Genomic DNA, 19223 nt, shown 5'->3' with positions numbered 1-19223 from the left:
ATACAGACAGTAGGATTTAAGTGGTTCCAAGTAGTAACAGACAGAACAAAGTAAGTCACCAAGCAAAATCAAATAAAATGCACAAATCTATGTCTAATCAAGCTGAATACAGATAATCTCACCCTCAGAGATGCTTCAGTAAGTTTTTCTCAGACTGGACACCTTCCGGGCCTGGGCACAATTCTTTCCCCTGGTACAGCTCTTGGTCCAGCTCAGGTGGTAGCTAGGGGATTCTTCATGATGGCTCCTCTCCTCTCTCTTCTGTTCCACCCCTTTATATATCTTTTGCATAAGGCGGGAACCCTTTGTCCCTCTGGGTTTCCACCCCCCCCCCGTCACTGGAAAAGCACCAGGTTAAAGATGGATTCCAGTTCAGGTGACATGATCACATGTCACTGCAAGACTTCATTACTCACTTGCCAGCACACACATATACAGGGAGACTCACAGGTAAACAGCCATCTGCAGACAATGGGAGTCATCAAGATTCCAAACCATCATTAATGGCCCACACTTTACATAATTACAATAGGCCCTCAGAGTTACATTTTATAGTTCTAGTTTTAGATACAAGAGTGGTACATTTATACATATCAGATGATCATACTCAGTAGATTATAAGCTTTGTAATGATACCTTACAAGAGACCTTTTGCATGAAGCATATCCCAGTTACGTTACATTCACTTATTACCGTATTTTCTCTAAAACTATCCCAGTTACATTATATTGACTTATTATCAAGTTTTTATAAAACCATATAGGCTGCACAACGTCACAGGACCGTCCGCCGAATTTTGCTTGGCAAACTGGTGCCTGGAGCCGGCCCTGACTGCCGGGCAATTGATAGCCTGCTGGGCGGCTGCCACACAGGGAACTTAAGGGAGTGGGGAGTTGATGGAAGGCTGATGGTCCACCTTGGTTCCAAGGCCCCACCAACTAGCTCCAATGCGCTGCTCTTTCTGCAAGCAGTAAACAAAGCAGTTGGCTGCCAAACAACGTTATAAGGGAGCATTGTGCAACTTTAAACGAGCATTTTCTCTAATTGATCAGCAAAGGAACAACGAAACAACGTTAACCGGGATGACTGTAAGTGAGGAGTTACTGTATGAATCTTTAGCGCATCTGGCACATAAATATCTTGCAATGCCGGCTACAACAGTGCCATAAGAACGCCTGTTCTCACTTTCAGGTGACATTGTAAACAAGATGCAGGCAGCATTATCTCCTACAAATGTAAACAAATGTGTTTGTTTGAACGATTGGCTGAACAAGAAGTAGGACTCAGTGGACATGCAGGCTCTAAAATCTTACATTGTTTTAATTTTGAATGCAGTTTTTTTTTATATAATTCTACATTCATAAGTTCAACTTGCATGGTAAAGAGACTGCACTACAGTACTTGTATTAGGTGAATTGAAAAATACTATTTCTTTTGCTTTTTTATAGTGCAAATATTTGTAATCAAAAATAAAAAGTGAGCACTGTACACTTTGTATTCTGTGTTGTAATTGAAATCAATATATTTGAAAATATAGAAAACATCCAAAATATTTAAATAAATGGTATTCTATTATTGTTTAACAGTGCAATTAATCAAGCGATTAATCATGACTAAAAAAATTAATTTTACGATTAATCACATTTTTTAATCGCTTGACAGCCCTATTATTTAATGTTACAAACAACAAAAATGTCTGAAAGACTATTTTCCCAGTTTGTTTTATTTTGTAGCTTTTTTACAGTACTTTGTATGTTGTCAGTTAGGCCCTGACCAATGGGACTATTCATGTACATAAGTGTTCGCAGGATTGGGTCCTTTGTGTGGGTCTTTCTTACAGCAAAACCACAATCAAGATTTCACTCCACTGTGCTACGTGCTGTACAAATATACAGTTACTGTCCTGAAGAGCTTTCATTCCGACTAGATTTCAAGTCGACAGTATTGCTCTAAATTAAGTGCTGGTAAATCAACACCTGCTGCCTACCCCCTCGATTTTTCATGCCTCACATCCTAAAAAGAGGTCCAAAAATGTTTCCAAATGGTCTAATGTAAACAAATAGACTTCTACTGAGGGTCCCCTTCAGATACGAAAAATATAACTTTACTAATATAAATATACTTTTACTCATATAAAATTGCACCTTATTCAATGACTTTTTATAAAGTAAGGTACTATCTGATGAGAGTAAGGGGATGAATCTGGTACAGCCTAAATAGACAACATAGGTACATGACATACAGAATCCTTTGGCAGTCTTTGCCACCTGGATTCAGCATTCATGGGGCGAGAGTTTGTGCTTCGGTTCTAAAAGGGGAAGCAAAGAACTCGCAGTCCAAGATGGCAGGAGGGGGCTAAAATGGCTTTAAACTACCTTTATGCCCTCCCAATCCTGAGCTGCTCTCAGGATGGCTGGACACACCCCCACCCCCACCCCCACCCCCCCCTTCCCCCAGGCATAATTTAGCCAGCGCTGGGGACCTAAGTTACCAGAGCCTCCTTGGGCTGCACAAGAGCTGCAGGGCTGCCCAGAAACCCAGTATCTGACACGCTCCTGCTGCCCCCAGTAAACTCCTATGGCAGGGCTTGTGATGGGGTCCATGGAGGACAGCCTGAGGCTGTCTCCACAGTGCCGGCAACAGAAGAATTCTCCCACCACCAGAACCAGGAGCCCGCAGCCTCAAAAGTCCAGAGCAGGAGTGAAGTTCTCACTTATAGAGTCTTATTAGCATACCACATCATCTTCTCCTTTAAAAAACATACAACCCACACATAGCCCTCTGAAATAACTTCTTTTCTGCTAAGATAAATCCTAACGAGGTTGTTATGGGTTTGGTTTTGTTTTTTCAGGTGAGGGAAGGAAGAAAAAACAAAACAGTGAAAAAACTTTCAACTGTTTTATGAAACACAACACACATAAAATGTAAGTATAGTTATCCCTCAGACACAGAAAGGCACAGGTTATCCAAAAGGAAAAGCTTGCAATTCTGTAAGTAGAACATAATTTTGTCCTCAAAAATCTGTCGCTTGCAGGACCAATCAGCATTCTGTTTCACTTCATTAAACCAAGTTTCATGCAATGCACATTTTCCTTGAATAACCTGGGGGGAAAAAAATGATTTCCTGCACTTTGAGATGAGCACACACCCTTTCTATCTTATTACTCAACAATTCTTGACACAACGTTTACATTTTAATATTAGAGAATAGTATTTGTTCAGTGTTTCCCAACCTTTTCCAGTCTTAAGGCACACTTACTTCAATAAAAGATTTCTGTGGCGCACCACAGCCCCACGCTAAAATCATCATAACAAAACTTACTTTTCATTATAAATTTGAGCTAGCCTTGATATGCAGAATCTCTTAATCCCGGCAGGAAATGTTGACAGTGCAACTCGGAGCTCTTGCTCCACTGATCTCATATGCTCTCTTTGCTTGTTTTTTATGTAATTCAGGCTTGAAAAAACTTAACTTGCACAGGTACGTTGTTGAAAATGGCAACAAAATGGAGATTACCGTGTATTCATCTGCCAATGTCAACCAGAATGAGTCCACAGGCATATTGCCAAACTTAATTTTAAAAGAGGGATCCATCCTTAATTCAGCAAGTTGCTCTTGGGTCATTATTGTAAGATTCTTAGCACTTTCCATTGCAGAGGAAATTCAAGGATCCCAGACCTAGTCGAAATCTTCTCTTTAGGTTGAAGGAAAATATAGGCTGAATTTTTCTTCCAGACTTTTCAAATGCTCAGAAAAGGCATTGACCAAAATACTGCCAATGGGATCTGCTGTGCTTTCCAGGGTGAACATTTCTATTGTGCCTTTTGCTACTTTTTTCACATCAGAGGGCTAACTTAGATCTAAACTCATGCAAGTTTATCCATGCAAGAGACAAGAGCCTCATTTCTACCTTGCATTTTCCTGTTCAGTTCATTGAGGTGGTAGAATATATCAGCCAAGTAGGCAAGTTTTGCATCCCGTGCCACATCAGCGATTAGGTCCATGTGTGTGGATTCCTCCAAAGCTATTTTTAACTCCTCTCTGAGCTCATACAAACATGAGAAAACTTTTCCATGGAAAAGCCAGCGTATTTCTATGTGAAAAAATAAATTCTGGTGTTCTGCTCCCATTTCCTCACACAACAACGAGAAAAGGCAACATTTTAAGGACTGTGATTTTATTAAGTTCACGATCTTTACTGCTCCATCTAACACTGAGGAAAGTTTTTCTGGCAGTTTTTTGGCCACGACAGCTTCATAGTGCAGGAAACAGTGGGTCACCAGCACATCTGGATTTTGTTCTTTGACCTTGCTTACAAACCTCTTGTCTTTTCAGTCATGGAGGCAGTTCCGTCTGTGCAAACACTAAGACAATTTTTCCAGTGCAATTCTCCCTCCTCAAGGCAGGTCATTGTCACCCTGAAGATTTCCTCTCCAGTCGTGTGACCTGGCACTTGTCTGCAAAATAAAAAAATTTCTTTTATACTATCTCCATCAACATACCTGACATTAGCCAAGGGTTCAGTGTGATTACTGATATCTGTTGAGTCAGCAAGCCACAATGCAAATTTTCCACTTGATTTGATTTTTCTCCGAGCACAGTCTCAATGTCAGCTGAGATCATCAATGTGGCGACTTATCATATTATCTGAAAGGGGAACTTTTGCGATTTCATTGACTGCATTTTCACCTAACGTTACTGTCATCAGTTCTTTGCATGCTGGTAAAATTAGTATTTCTACAACTGTAGAACGGCTTTTTCACCTTCGCTACAAGTAGCGAAGTAGCTTGCTTCCAGTGGTTTATCAGAAACTGCTACAGTCTTTCATCATTTGCACTTGTTTTTCAGTTTGATCCTTCAAACGCTCAAAAAAATATTTTCCCTTGTTGACAAGGGGCGGATGTTTGCTTGTAAGGTGTCATCACTTGGCACGACTGCATGGCTTGAGAGTTTCTCCCCCCACACACAACACTGTCAAAGACAGCAAGATGGTTCAGCTGTAAATGAAAATCCAAATTGCAAATAATTCTCACCGTAGCGTTGCCTCACCACTTTGACTTTCTTATGTTCATGTTCAGCTTCAGGTGGAGGTGCTAGATTCTCTTTTCTTCAAATATTCGTCCATTTCCAAGTCTTCAAATCAAAATTCAGCACTGTTACTTAACAGTTGATAAGAAAACACAGCTACCATGTGACACCACAAAGAGCAAAGCAAGGTCATTTGAGCGTAGCATGTGTAATGTCTGTCTCACATGCATACATCCGAAGAGCAATAGCACAAAATGCAAATTAAAATAAATGAGATTTTTTTTTTCTCCGCACAAGTGAATTCACCTCCTGAACCCCAGAATGGAGTCTTCTTCTCCTTTCTAGTAACCGCCTGTGCCAACCCCCCTCCTTGTAGGGTGAGCTCCTGCTACCTCCCCCTCAGTGCCCTTGACAGCTGTTCCACCTCCAAACCACAGCTCAAGTTCTCAGAACCCTCTTCTCCACCCCCACCCAGGTTGGGCAGGGAGGGGGCTCTAGCAGGGGGGGCAGGAGGGATTCTGGCAGCAGTGAAGTGGGTTGGGGGGAGGTTGAGATCTTGCCCCAAGTCATCCCAGACACTAATGCTAAGCCACAGGATGGCAGCATCTAGTGTCAGTGGAGTCCAAGCACTATTTCAATCCCACAGTTTTGGATGAACTTCCCAGAAGGGGAGGTGAAGAGCACCCTCAGCAACACACACACACACACCTCTCTCCTGGTGGTGGGAGGGGAACAGGAGAAAGGACAAAAGAAGTAAGAGATGAAGAGAAAGGAAGGAGGGATGGAGGAAAAGGTAAAACGAAAAGGACAAACCCTAATGTCCCCAGTGATTCTACGGGACAAAATCCCAGGGAGGGAATAAAATTCTGCCACCTTAAACTAGTGTTTTCCATGTCTAGAATTCAGCTGGCACCAGATGGATCAGACTGAGCAGGTTCCAAAACCTCTTGGAGGCTCTTACCTTCTAAACAGGGACGTCTGTTTTCTAGTAAAATCAGTAAAAGGAAAGGAGAAAACTCGAAAGAGGCTCCTGCTCGCACTCACATATGTGAACCCTAATACTCTCTCAGTCCTCAAAGAGAGACCTTGAGAAGGAGACTTGCTGAAGCAAAGCCACAGGGGTCTCTGAGGTTTCCCTGGCCCTGCGCCCCTGTCCTGCCTGGCTGATGTCAGCATCTCTCTGTGAGGTCACCACCTCCCTAACACCTTTGACCAATAGGCTGAGGTCCTGCAAAAGGCCTTTGTGATGTCACTGCCACACCCACCCATCCCCTGAAGTGCTAATGTCCTGCTTCTGGCCTGACACTTTGAAGGTTTGAGCTACTCTATGTGGTTCACCCCACTTTCAGTGCAGGAGGGGTGTGGGGTGTGGCAGGGGGCTCAGGGCAGGGGGTTGGGTGCAGGAGGGGTGCGGGGTGCAGGGTGTGGCAGGGACTCAGGGCAGGGGGTCGGGGTGCAGGAGGGGTGCGGGGTGTGGCAGGGACTCAGGGCAGGGGGTCGGGTGCAGGAGGGGTGCAGGGTGTGGCAGGGACTCAGGGCAGGGGGTCGGGTGCAGGAGGGGTACGGGGTGTAGGAGGGGTGCAGGGTGTGGCAGGGGGTTCAGGGCAGGGGATTAGGGTGCAAAAGGGGTTCAGGGGGCGGGCTCTGGTCCGGCGCACACCGGGGGCAGGTCAGGCTCCCTGCCGCACCGCGCCGCTCCGGAAGCGGTCGGAAGCTGGGGGAGGCGGGGCACAAAGGTCTGTGTGTTGCTGTTGCTTCAGGCACCGCCCCCAGCAGCCCCATTGGCCGGGAACAGGGAACTGCGGCCAATGGGAGCTGCAGGGGGCGCTGCCTGAAGCAAGAGCAACACACAGACCCCTGTGCCCCCCCTTTCCCAAGTTCTGGCCACTTCCCGGGGTGGCGCGGGGGCAGGGCAGGCAGGCAGGGAGCCTGCCCTTCCCCCGGTGCGTGTTGGGCCAGAGGCGCTCTAGGTAAACGTTGGGGGAGGGTGGGGGGGCCACGAGGAGCTTGCGGGCTGCAGAAAATACCCGGCCCATGGGTCGCGTGTTTGAGACCCCTGGATTACAGCATGACGGTGCAAAACTCATTGGTCCCAATGATTGAAAATCACTGTCTAAACAGGGTGTCTTGCCATGAAACTGGGTTTGTCCTGCCAAGACTTCCCTGGGGCATCATGTCGTGACCAACAGAACCTGGCTCCTACCTATCCGTCACCAACCTAGCTGGCCACTAGATTGATCCAGACTCTGGACTGGTAACTATAACATCACCTGGTGGGGGGGTGCATGTGTGTGTTTGTGTGTGTGGTGGTTAAATACATATGCTAATTGTTGTATCTTTAATAAATGTGGCGTATTGCCTTTTCCCCTGAAACAGATCCCGTGTGCTTCTTATAAGCATAACAGGGTGGGGTACCTTACCCTTAGCAACCCTAATCATAACTCCAAGTGGCCTACCTACAGGAACCCTAATGCTAGGTCAGGGAGCCATACCCATAGGAATACTAAAACTAGGGCAGGGAGCCCTAGCCATAGGAACCCTAAGCCTAGGCCAGAGAGTCCGAAACACAAGAACCCTAACACTAGGGAGGGGAGCCCTAGCCAGAGAAACCCTAACCCTAGCCTGGAGAGCCCAAACCATAGGAACCCTAACACTATAGCGGGGACCCCTACTCACAGGAACCCTAATCCTAGGGTGGGAAGCCATACCCATAGGAACCCTAACCCAAACTCCAAGTGGCCTATCCATAGGAACCCTAACCCTAGGTCAGGGAGCCATACCCCCAATAGGTATGGCTCCCCACCCTAGTTTTAGGGTTCTCTTCTGTAGGGATCCCCGTCCTTGGGTTAGGGTTCCTATGGGTACGGTTCCCCAGTTTAGGGTTAGGGTATCTATGGATAGGTCACTTGGAGTTAGGATTACGGTTCCTATGGGTTGAGCTCCCCTCTGTATGATTAGGGTTGGTATGGGTTGTGCTCCCCGCCTAGGATTAGGGTTCCTATTGAAAGGGCTCTCCACCCCAGGGTTAGGGTTTATATGGGTAGGACTCCCCACCCTATAGTTAGGTTTCTTGTGGGTAGGGCTCCCTGCCCTAGGGTTAAGGTACCTATGGGTAGGCCACTTGGAGTTAGGGTTCGGGTTCATATGTGTAAGCCACCCCAGAGTTAGGGTAGCGCTGGTGGCATTTTACAATGCTGAGAATGAGGCTCCTATCTTTAATTTCATGACCTCCTTCGCCACAAAGAAGATCTTTCTTTTCTTTGCAGTGTGGGGTCCCAGAGACAAGCTCAGGCTGGCTCCCCCAGATCCAGAGTAACCTGCAGCCAGCACTCCGTACACCAGCATGTATTTAGCCCCATCCAGCCCTTGTACCATTCCCCTCCCATCTGAAGAAACAGGGCCAGCAGGTTAGTGCATCGGGGCCACGCAGGACTGAGGGGGAAGAGCATTTTGGGGGGCTGGGGAGCTGCCGGCAGCTCCAGTGCCTCTGATGAACCTGGCATTGCTTGTAGCTCGGAACAGAGGCCCCTACCCTGCTGATGCCAAGCACAGCATCCCAGAGGTTCAGCCGTGCCGGTTGCCCTGAGCATATCGCCCTGGTGCTCCCTGCTCTGCACTGGATCCCCCAGAACGCAGTCTGTGCTGACGCTCCCAGGCCCCATGGGACGGGGTCTAGCTCGCTGAGATACACCTCTCCCTCACCCACCTTGGGGTGCCTGCCGCCAGAGCTGTGAAACCAGCAATGGGCACTGCTGATCAGTGACCACAGCAGCCAGGCCCAGCCTGGGGAGCTCACCATGGTGAGAGACACGAGACCTTGGACCTTATGGAGCTCAGAATTAAAGCCAGACGCTGCTTCTCTCGGCAATAGACGCACCCGTATTCATATGCTCACACATTCACACACACGCTCACACTGACATGCCCCTCTGCCCCCAAACACACGCATTAAGGACTGGTCAACATCTAACCGAGTGATTGAGTCCTGCATGCCAGATGGGCGGGGAGTGATATTACTGTGATAAGAACATAAGAACGGCCATACGGGGTCAGACCAATGGTCCAACTAGCCCAGTGTCCTGTCTTCCAACAGTGACGGGTGCGAGATACTTCAGAGGGAATAAACAGAACAGGGCAATTATCGAGTGATCCATCCCCTGTCATCCAGTTCCAGTGTGTTGTGCTACCTTAACAGTCTATCAATGGAGGATTTTAATGAATGGTCTGTTTGGGGGGGTTTGTTTGATTGATTGTTTGTTTTAGTGCCTCAATTCAGTGGGGAGAATTAAATAATTGTCGCAAAACTTGTAAGTATCTTTAAAATGAGCTAGTAAGAGACCTTAAGGAGAAGGGAAACTGATCCTTGGTTTAAATGCATGAATCTTAGATTGCAGAGAATAAACATGTTTTTGAAAATTCACTCTGATGATGTCAGGCACTTTTCTAAATATATTATCTAATTCCAGGCTCTATCCAGAGTCCGCAAAGGTGTACAAGATGGAGCAATTCTATTGGAAAAAGGCAAATATAGTGCCCATCTTTAAAAAAGGGAAGAAGGAGAATGTGGGAAACTACAGACTGATCAGCCTCACCTCAATCCCTGGAAAAATCATGGAACAGGTCCTCAAGAAATCCATTTTGAAGCACTTGGAGGAGAGGAAGGTGATCAGGAACAGTCAACATGGATTCACCAAGGGAAAGTCATGCCTGACCAACCTGATTGCCTTCTATGATGAGATCACTGGCTCTGTGGATATGGGGAAAGTGGTGATATATCTTGACTTTAGCAAAGCTTTTGATACGATTTCCCACAGTATTCTTGCCAGCAAATTAAAAAAGTATGGATTGGATGAATGGACTATAAGGTGGAGAGAAAGCTGGCTAGATTGTTGGGCTCAACAGGTAGTGATCAACGGCTCGATGTCTAGTTGGCAGCTGGTATCAAGCAGAGTGCCCCAGGGGTCGGTCCTGGGGCTGGTCTTGTTCAACATCTTCATTAATGATCTGGATGATCGGATCGATTGCACCCTCAGCAAGTTCGCAGATGACACTAAGCAGGGAGGGAGAGGTGGATATGCCGGAGTGACCTAGACAAATTGGAGGATTGGGCCAAAAGAAATCTGATGAGGTTCAACAAGGACAAGTGCAGAGTCCTGCACTTAGGACGGAAGAATCCCATGCACCGCTACAGGCTGGGGACCAACTGGCTAAGCAGCAGTTCTGCAGAAAAGGACCTGGGGATTACAGTGGACGAGAAGCTGGATATGAGTCAGCAGTGTGCCCTTGTTGCCAAGAAGGTTGGATATTAGGAAACACTCTTTCACTAAGAGGGTGGTGAAGCACTGGAATGGGCTACCTAGGGAGGTGGTGGAATCTCCATCCTTAGAGGTTTTTAAGGCCCGGCTTGACAAAGCCCTGGCTGGGATGATTTAGTTGGGGTTAGTCCTGCTTTGAGCAGGGGGTTGGACTAGATGACCTCCTGAGGTCTCTTCCAATCCTAATCTTCTATGATTCTATAACTATTGCTTTCCCCAGACTTGTGGCCACTTAGCATAGGATTTTGGTGTGCCACAGAAGAAGCATTCAGAGGTGGAGTAAAAGCTCCTGGCAAAGTCATGTTGCACGAGTTGTACCCTGGTATGAAGGCCATTTAACTAGACCTGCCTGTTGAGGTCTTACTAGACAATGTCAACATTCAACTCCAACAAGAAGCTAGTCCTTACTTTTGCAAAAGAATCTTTCGTCTGTTATACAGTTTGTCCTTCCATTCTCCCTCTCCAATTCAAACCATGCCCTGCTAGTTAAAACCCCAGAAAACAGTGTCTCCCATATTTCTGGGTAGGAAGTTTTCATTTCAGGCCCACTGAGAGAATATCGTGGCCTCTCATGATGCTACTAAAGTACTCTTTGAAAGGAGTCATGCCAGTCTTCTGGGAGAGCATGAGTAGTGATAACATCTTGGTGCAGCTGCTCTGTAGAAGATGTAAACAAACAAACAAAAGAATCAGAACAAAAGCTAACAAAACCCTGACCTTTCTCATAAAAATAGGGGGTTTCCTGAGTGCCCCAGCCAAAATGTCCCCACCTTTCACTTGTAGGTGAATGAGTGTGTTGGCTGTTGTCTTCCACCCCAGAAGTGGCTGCATTTCAGAGGTACTTTCCTCTTCATCTAGAAAGGATGGTGTTATATTATACTTTGAATATTGTATGGTAAAGAGCACTTGGATGGGTGTGGCACTCTGTACCCCAAAGCAACACCCTGGAACCCCCATATTCACCAATGTCAGGTAATTATGATAGGTTTCATACAAAGCATGCCATATAAGGTATCATATAAAAAGTCATGATCTGCTGATACCCATTGTTCTGTCCAAATCTGTATATCATTAGTGTGTATAAGTTATAAGATGATAAGATTTTTCTGTATGGTTGTTACCAAAATACGTTACAAGCTGAAGAGTGTCTGCAGCCAGGTGGGTGTTGACCGCCCATTAATCAACTGTGTGATGCAACTACACAACGGAAACTGCTCGATCACTGTGATTTGGGGACTGCTTGATCACTGGGACTCAGCAAAGCCCATCAGGACATGCCTGGGCTAGTGTCTGTGAGGCCCGTGGGCCAAGGGTATAAAACAAGGGCAATAGCATCATGTCTTGGCCTTTCTCCCTCCCCCACTTACGCTGGAAGCAATGAAAATGCTGGAAAGGCAGAAGACTTGAACTGAAGGAGATTGATCCCCAGTGAAGCTTGTGTATTAAGAACTGTAACATCCAGTTGGGTGAGAAAACTACTTGATCTAAATATTGCCTAGTGTTATAAGGTTTAAGATTTAGATTGTGCACTTACCTTTTATTTTCTTTGGTAACCATCTCTAACTTGTTATGCCTACCACTTATAATCACTTAAAATCTATCTTTCTGTAGTTCTGTTTTCTATTTGACCTAAAACAGTGTATTTTGCTTGAAATGCTTAGGAGTTCTCAGCCTGAGTTACACAGGCATATGCATGTCCTCTCCACATTGAGGAAAGAGCGGACTGGGTAGTAAACCTACATTGGTCAGGCTTCTGACCAGGTCTAGTCGGTACAGCTCTGGAGTGCAAGGCTGGGGAGAGGGGGGGAGTTGGCTGGTGCCTTTCTGTGATTCATAAGTGTCTCTCTGAGGATTCATGCAATCTAACTGGGTGTGGAACTCCATATACCGGTGGCTGAGTGGGGCAAGGAGGGGTTTGCTGCTTGTCACTAGCAAAGCGTTGTGAGAGACCGATCAGGCTGGAGAGTATCCCAGCTCCAGGCTGTACCCTGGGGATCATGTCACAGTGGGATCCTTTATCAGTGATATTTGGAAGAGAGGCAACAGACAACAACAGTCATTCTGCTGATGCTGCAGTGATTTTGGGGTAATGGGATAGTTTGTCAGCCATGCACCTATTCCCCTGGCTGTCAGGCCAGTAGGCCAGCCATAAAATGCACAGGGTAGGGAGGAATTTATCAGGGGGTAGCCGTGTTAGTCTGTATCCACAAAAACAAGGAGTCCGGTGGAACCTTAAAGACTAACAGATTTATTTGGGCATAAGCTTTCGTGGGTAAAAAACCCACTTCTTCAGATGCGTGGAGTGAAAATTACAGGGTAGGGAGGAATCTCTTTATCTCTTGATTTATAAAATGGGCTTCCCAAGCAGCTTTTTGGAGCTGGGCAATGTCTGCTTGTATGTCTGGGAAGCACCTAGCACATTGTGGCCTCTATATAAATAATACTCTGGGTGTATGTGTGAAGATTAAAACATACGCTGCTCACTGTCTGCTGCTTTCTGCAAAATGCTGCTAATTGCTGCCTTCCTCTCGCTCATTGACTAGATGAGCCTTATGCACTTCCTGAAGGTCAGCGGAACAATTCTCCCTAATCTAAGGCACCCTAGCTCTGTGCGCATTTGTAACCAAAGTCCACTTCTGAGGCAAAATGTTCATTGACTCTGTGGGCTCAGTTTAGAACCGATTCCTAATGACTTAGCAGGGAAGACGTCCTGTGGTAGCTGGTAATGAGACTTAAAACTGCTTCTCTGTTTCTGCAGATCTCTGTACTTGAGCTCCCTGATGTTTATATGCAGGGAAAGATCTTCCTGCAACCAGACTCCTTGTGTGCTGATGCCGTCGAGGTGGGCTCCCCATCCCAGATCCGACACATCGGAGACCAAGGTCACTGAGGGACACAGGCCTGAGAATGGGATCCCCTCCAACACCGATCGGGGTTCCGTCTTCCACATCCAGGATGCCAGGATGTGTGATGGGTCTGTGACCACCTGGTCCAAGTCGTGCCTGCCTGGCACATAGACCGAAGCCAGCCATACCTGCAGCGGTCTGAGACGCAGACGCGCATGCTGGACACGTAATACATGAACCCCAGACCATTCACCCAGGCCAGCAGGTGGCTGAGTGGGGCTGGCGGCTGGGACCCTGGCTGGCAGCGGGATGAGCAGGCTGAGCGGGGCCGGCGGCCAGAACTCTGGCTGGCAGGAGCCAGCAGGCCCGCTGCCGGTCTGTGGTTCCGGCCACCAGCGCCTGCCAGCCGGGATCCTGGCCGCCGGCCCGCTCAGCCCACTGCCGGCTGAGTGAATGGAACCCCAGGCCGGCAGCAGGCTCAGTGGCGGCTGGGACCCGCAGTCTGCCATTAAAAAAAAAATTGGCTCGTTTGCCACCTTTGGCACGCGTGCCGTAGGTTGAGGACCCCTATTCTAGTGTATACTGTGTGTACTGTACTTTATGAAAATTTTCACTATACGCGATTTTCCTCTTTCACGCTGACTTTCGAACCTAACCCCTGCGTAAGATGTGACTCCGCTGTAGTGTAAAGAAATTTTTTTAGGCACTGCTTTTTGGCGCCCCCAAATCTTGGCGCCCTAGGCGGTCGCCTAGTTCGCCTAGTGGTTCCACCGGCCCTGCTGAGCGTGAGCCCTAGTTCCAGTTCTTTCTTGCCGAGAGCAAGGAGGCAGGAAATGGGGTGGGGGAAGGAGACTTTGTGCTGTTTCTTTTCACCTGTGTTTGCTGAAATGCCAATTTTCTGTGTGTTCTTTTTTCCCCCACTTGTCCTTCATAGACTCTGATTACAACTCATATGTGTGATGAAGTGGGGAGTTCGCATAAAGTTTTGTATGAATGCTCCATGTGCCCCTCACCAGGGTCTCTAAGCAGCTTCTCATTGCTGCCCATTAAAGCTCCTTCCCCTTTGGGTCTCTATGTTCTGGGGCAGCTGCTCTCCTCAGGGACACTGCGCCGGCTTAGGGCAGGTGCATGGCAAGGTGGAGATTGTAACTTCATCACAAATGTAAATAAAATTAATCTGTGACAACCAGTGGCATTGGGCTTGTTTCTTAAAGTGCAGAATAACACATGGGCACACTCAGTGGGGGTGTGCCACGGTGCAATGCCCCCTGGTGACCAGGTTGGGCAGTACATGGTGAATATCTCTCCCATTGGGACAGTGACCCTTGCTGGCCAAGTGGGATAGTGCCCTTTGTGTATCTCCATGTGGTGTCCAGGTGTGGCAGTGTCCTATGTGCATCCCCACCACCCCCACTGCAGGACATGGATCAGCGGGCATGTCACACGCCCCGTGAGTGCCCAGCCCGGGCCAGGGAATCTAATGATCCGACCACCGGACCAAATTCAGTGATGAATCCTGGTCATGTGCCACCTGAGGCAGGTTGCGCATATGCTAAGAACCACAACCACTGTGACAGTGACCCCTGGTGGCCAGGCAAGCGAGTGCCCTGGAGGTGCCTCCCTGTTGGAGCAGTGACCCCTGGTGGCCAGATGGGGCAATGCCCTGTATATATTACCCCCACCCACACCCCACCATTTCTGCAGCGACCCCTGGTGGCCACTGAGGGCAATTACCTGTGTGATCCACCCCCACAATTGTGGCAGTGACCCCTGGTGTCCAGGTGAGGTAGTGTCCTGTGTATATCTCACCCACTGGAGCAGTGCCCTCTGTGTATCCCACCCTCAACTCAGTGACTCCTGTTGGCCAGGTGGGGTAGTGCCCTAGGTGTATTCCCCAACCCAGCCCAAGGTGGCAGTGATCCTAGGTGGTCAGGTCGGGCAGTACCCTGGGTAATGTGGCAGTGACCCTTGTTCCCAGTGTGTATCACCGCTCCGCAATGGGGACTTGTCCACTGATGCCAAAATGGGGCAGAACCCTGTGTATATGCCCCAAAATGAGGCAGTGACCATTGCTGGCCAGCTGGGACAGGGCACTGTATGTTTCTCCTCCATTTGGGCAGTGACCCCTGGGGGCTAAGTGAGGCAGTGCTCTCCGGTTATTACCCCCCCACACACAGATAGTGACCTCTGCTGGCCAGCTGGGGCACTGCTCTCTGTGTATCTCCATCAATTGGAGGACTGTCCCCCCAAGTGGCACGGTGTGGCAGTGCCCTATATGTATCTGCCCCACACTATTGTGGCAGTGCCACCTAGTGGCCAGGAGAGGCAGAGCCTGCATGTATTCCCACCCCATCATTGCAGTAGTGACCCCCTTGGAGCCAGCCAAAACAGTCCATGCTATGTGGCCTCTGGTGGCCACTAAGGGCACTGGCCTGTGTGAACGCCACCACCACCACTGTGGCAGTGCCCTGCATGGATTCCCATCCCACCACTGCCTTAGTGACCCCTGGTAGATAAAATAGTGCATGCTGTGTGACCTCTGGTGCCAGGTAGGGCAGTGGCCTGTGTAAACCTGCCCCCACTGTGGCAGTGCCCCCTAGTGGCACCACCTCTGGGTTAGGCACTAGGGTTGGTAATACGGGTGCGGATGGGTCCACGCTGTACCCAGAAGGACTGGAATGGCTGGTGTTCTGGGTAGAGGACTCCACCTGGTATTTAGCTGTGACACTCTGAGCACCTTTACCAGCCCTTTAGAAGAGCCCTGCCTGGCTCAAAAGCTTGTCTCTCTCCTAGTGACCCAGGGCTGGGGCGGCAGGAGGGGGGGGGGGGGAGGGAGAGAGAGAGCTCAGGGCTGGTGGGGGGGTGGGGGTTGGCAGCCAAAATTTTTTTTGCTTGGGGCAGCAAAAAACCTAGAGCCGGCCCTGACCCCACCTGCAAACCCTACGGAGCCTGGGGTTGGGGGGCTCTAGGCAGGGGAGGGGAAATCCCAGGGCCATAGCTCAATAACCCTGTGAGGCTACCCCTGCAAGAAGCAGTGGGGTGGGGAATGAGGCAATGCATCATGGGAGATGTAGTGTCTCCCCTGCCTCCATCTCCCATCAGCCACTGCGGGCCCCATGGCACCATGGGAGATGTAGTTTCTCCCCTGACTCCATCTCCCATTAGCTGCTGCCAAGCCCGGCCCCGCCTTCCCATTTCTAGAGCGAGGGGCCGGTGGTGCGAGGCCGAAAGCGAAAGCTACTGTGACACTGGGGATGGGCCGCCCTTGCTGGGAAGCCCCCCCCCCCGGGAGATGTTCTCTCCCTGCCCCGCGCACCGCTCTGCACCATCCCCAGTGCGCACGGGGGTGCAGGGTCCAGCTTGCTGCACTGCAGCAGGGACCCCCCCCCACGCCGCCCCTCCTCACTCCCCCCACGCCCCAATACCTGCCAGGTGCTCCCCGTCTCAATGCCGCCAGGCCTCCCCCTCTCCACTAGCTCCCAATCCCCCAGGTATGGAAGAGGAGCAACCTCCGCCCACTGTTCCCATTGGGAATCTGTTAGAGGGGTTACTGAGTGCTGTCACTTCCGGTCACTGTTCCCAGTTGGACTCTAATATTGAGCGCACCGGGGCAACATAACTTCCGGTAACTGTTCCAGGTTAGACTCTAATAGAGGGAGCACCGGGGCAACATATCCTCTAGTTCCTCCTCTTCCCCGTTCCCCCCGCGAGCTCCGTTTGCGGCTCTTGGGGGATCGGCGGCGCCCTAGACCCCGCAGCTGCGGCCCGGCAGTGCCAGGGAGCCACCCCGTGGGCTCATCTGGCTGTACTGCCTGCGCTGCCTGTTCCCCAGGGGCTGGGCCAGGCCCTGGCCTGGGAACACCCAGCGCCTGTGTGGGGCCCTGCTCGAGTGCACCAGGGCTTGCACCAGCCCGGCCAGACCCTCTAGGACAGGGGCTCTCAAACTGGGGATCAGGAGGTTATTATATGGGGGGTTGGAAGCTGTCAGCCTCCACCCCAAACCCTGCTTTGCCTCCAGCATTTATAATAGTGTTAAATGTATACAAATGTTTTTAATTTATAATGGGGGTCGCACTCAGAGGCTTGCGATGTGAAAGGGGTCACTAGTACAAAAGTTTGAGAACCACTGCTCTATGGGCCCAGTCATGAACAGGCCACGCTGCTGCCCTCTGAGCCCAGAGCCCTTGGGAATCACTCTCCACAAAGTCTGCAGCACAAACAAGTGTCCGGGCGCTGTTCATTAGCAGTTGAGGCTCCTAAGGGCACCAAAACAAGCAGCCATCAAAGCTGTGCGGGGAATTGGGGTCAAGTATTGGCACCATCAGCATGACCGGTTGAGCCCCTCTGCAGGGCTTTTCCTTCACAGGTTCAAAGGCAGGAGTGTGTTGTCATCCCTGGATTACAAACTGGGAAACCAAGAACTCTTTCTAACAGCCCTTGACTAGCATGTGCTGTGTGTGATGGAGGCTTTACAGAGCAGGAAGCTACTTCACTGCCTCACCCTGTTTGCTTTTCTTTTTCATTAGCCTTCTCCCTAGGGCAAAGCATAGAGGTACTCGATAAAGACAGAAAATCGCTTGTTTCGTAGTAAATCTGCAAATATGTGACCAAAAATCCTCCTTATTTAGAATACTATGGAAACTGACCCTTGAAATTAAAATGAAGACACTGGGTTTGATTGTTAATTATTCCTGCCCCCAGTAATAAAACTTTCAGGGAAGCTCCATATTAATCAATTGTTTATAAAGGACACATTTGGGGGTTAGGCAGGGGATAGGCATCTGGAAACCTAGAGGGAGGCAGCAGAGCACATGCATGGAGGCAAAGACTTAGGCACGTAGGGAATTTGTGCTGCAGAAACTTAGGCACTAAGCAGCCAAGTGAGCTAAGGCACCTACAGGGTTGGGCAGCAGCCAAGCAGCAGTTTCGTGGGTCTCAGCAGTGCCTAAAAATGGGACTCAGGCACCGAAGTACCTTTGTGAATACCACCCCATGTCCCTATCCTAGGAGGCCAACAAGTACCGTTCTCCCCCTTCTAACAGAGGCGGTAACTGAGGACCAGAGACACTGCTCAAGCTCACTTCTAGCAGAGTTAGGAAGAGAAGGTCAGTCTCTCCTGGGGCAGACCCAAGTCACTCCCACTTAGCCATTGCCTTTTGGAATGACTGTGCCAAATCTGTGTGCTTAGCTATGCTGTCTGTGCAATGGAGCTACCCCTGCCCAGCCACGTGAACGAGGCAAGAAGCTGCAGGAAGAGCCGAGCATTGGGCAAGTCTCGTAAAGCAGAATGTTCAGAGGGTTAGGGCGCTGTGCCAGGGATCGCATATGTGGGGCAGCCCCTGAACCTCTGCTGTAGAGGGGCCAGGGAGCAGAGGGGCCAGGGAGCCATAAGAAAATGGGTGGTTGTGTTTGTTCTTTATGCTTTAAAGCAGCAAAAAAGATTTTTAACTTTGGTGAACCCTCCTTTCCAGGGTGTTATAATTCAGCAACCACTTGTCCAATTTACATCAAATTTGGTAGAAATAGTTTACTTCAGCCCCAGATTTAAGGTTCCAATTTTGAGGCTGATAGGATCTTCCTGTAGTTTATAGATGTAGGGTCAAAAATCAGGGTTATAAAGGAAACTATTAGAGTCTTAAACTATGGAGTGACTATCATCACTCCATCATACTGGGATGAAGCAGCCTCTTCCACAGTGGGAATGACTCTGCTCCAACCGGGATGTGTGTGAGGCTAAGCCGTCTGGGTCTGAGAGGATAAGCACATTGCTGTATGCAGATTTCCATAAGGACTCTTTAATTTCATAGCACCATCTAAATGATAATGGTGGCTTTCTGCTTTACAATTTCACTTGCATCTTCAGCCTTGCTACATGCAGGAGAAAAGAGTAAATTCTGCTGCTGTTTAAAAAACATCACCATAAAAGTGCACAAGGACAGATGATACTGAACTGATTCTCTTTTCCTAAATTATTTTTGCTTTATACTATAACTTGAATTCTTTCATTGTAAGGCACCTCCCGGACTAAGGGTC

At 48.9% G+C, this 19223-nt stretch overlaps 1 pseudogene; it reads left to right on the top strand.

Annotated features, from left to right (window-relative positions):
• LOC135876301 (E3 ubiquitin-protein ligase PDZRN3-B-like) overlaps positions 1-19223 on the top strand; it is a 78725-nt pseudogene that overhangs the window by 34443 nt on the left and 25059 nt on the right.

The sequence above is a fragment of the Emys orbicularis genome, chromosome 3 (assembly GCF_028017835.1).
Source record: "Emys orbicularis isolate rEmyOrb1 chromosome 3, rEmyOrb1.hap1, whole genome shotgun sequence".
NCBI classification, from domain to species: Eukaryota; Metazoa; Chordata; order Testudines; family Emydidae; genus Emys; species Emys orbicularis.
Note: the sequence above shows the minus strand (reverse complement) of the source record. Positions and strands in the feature narration are given on the sequence as shown.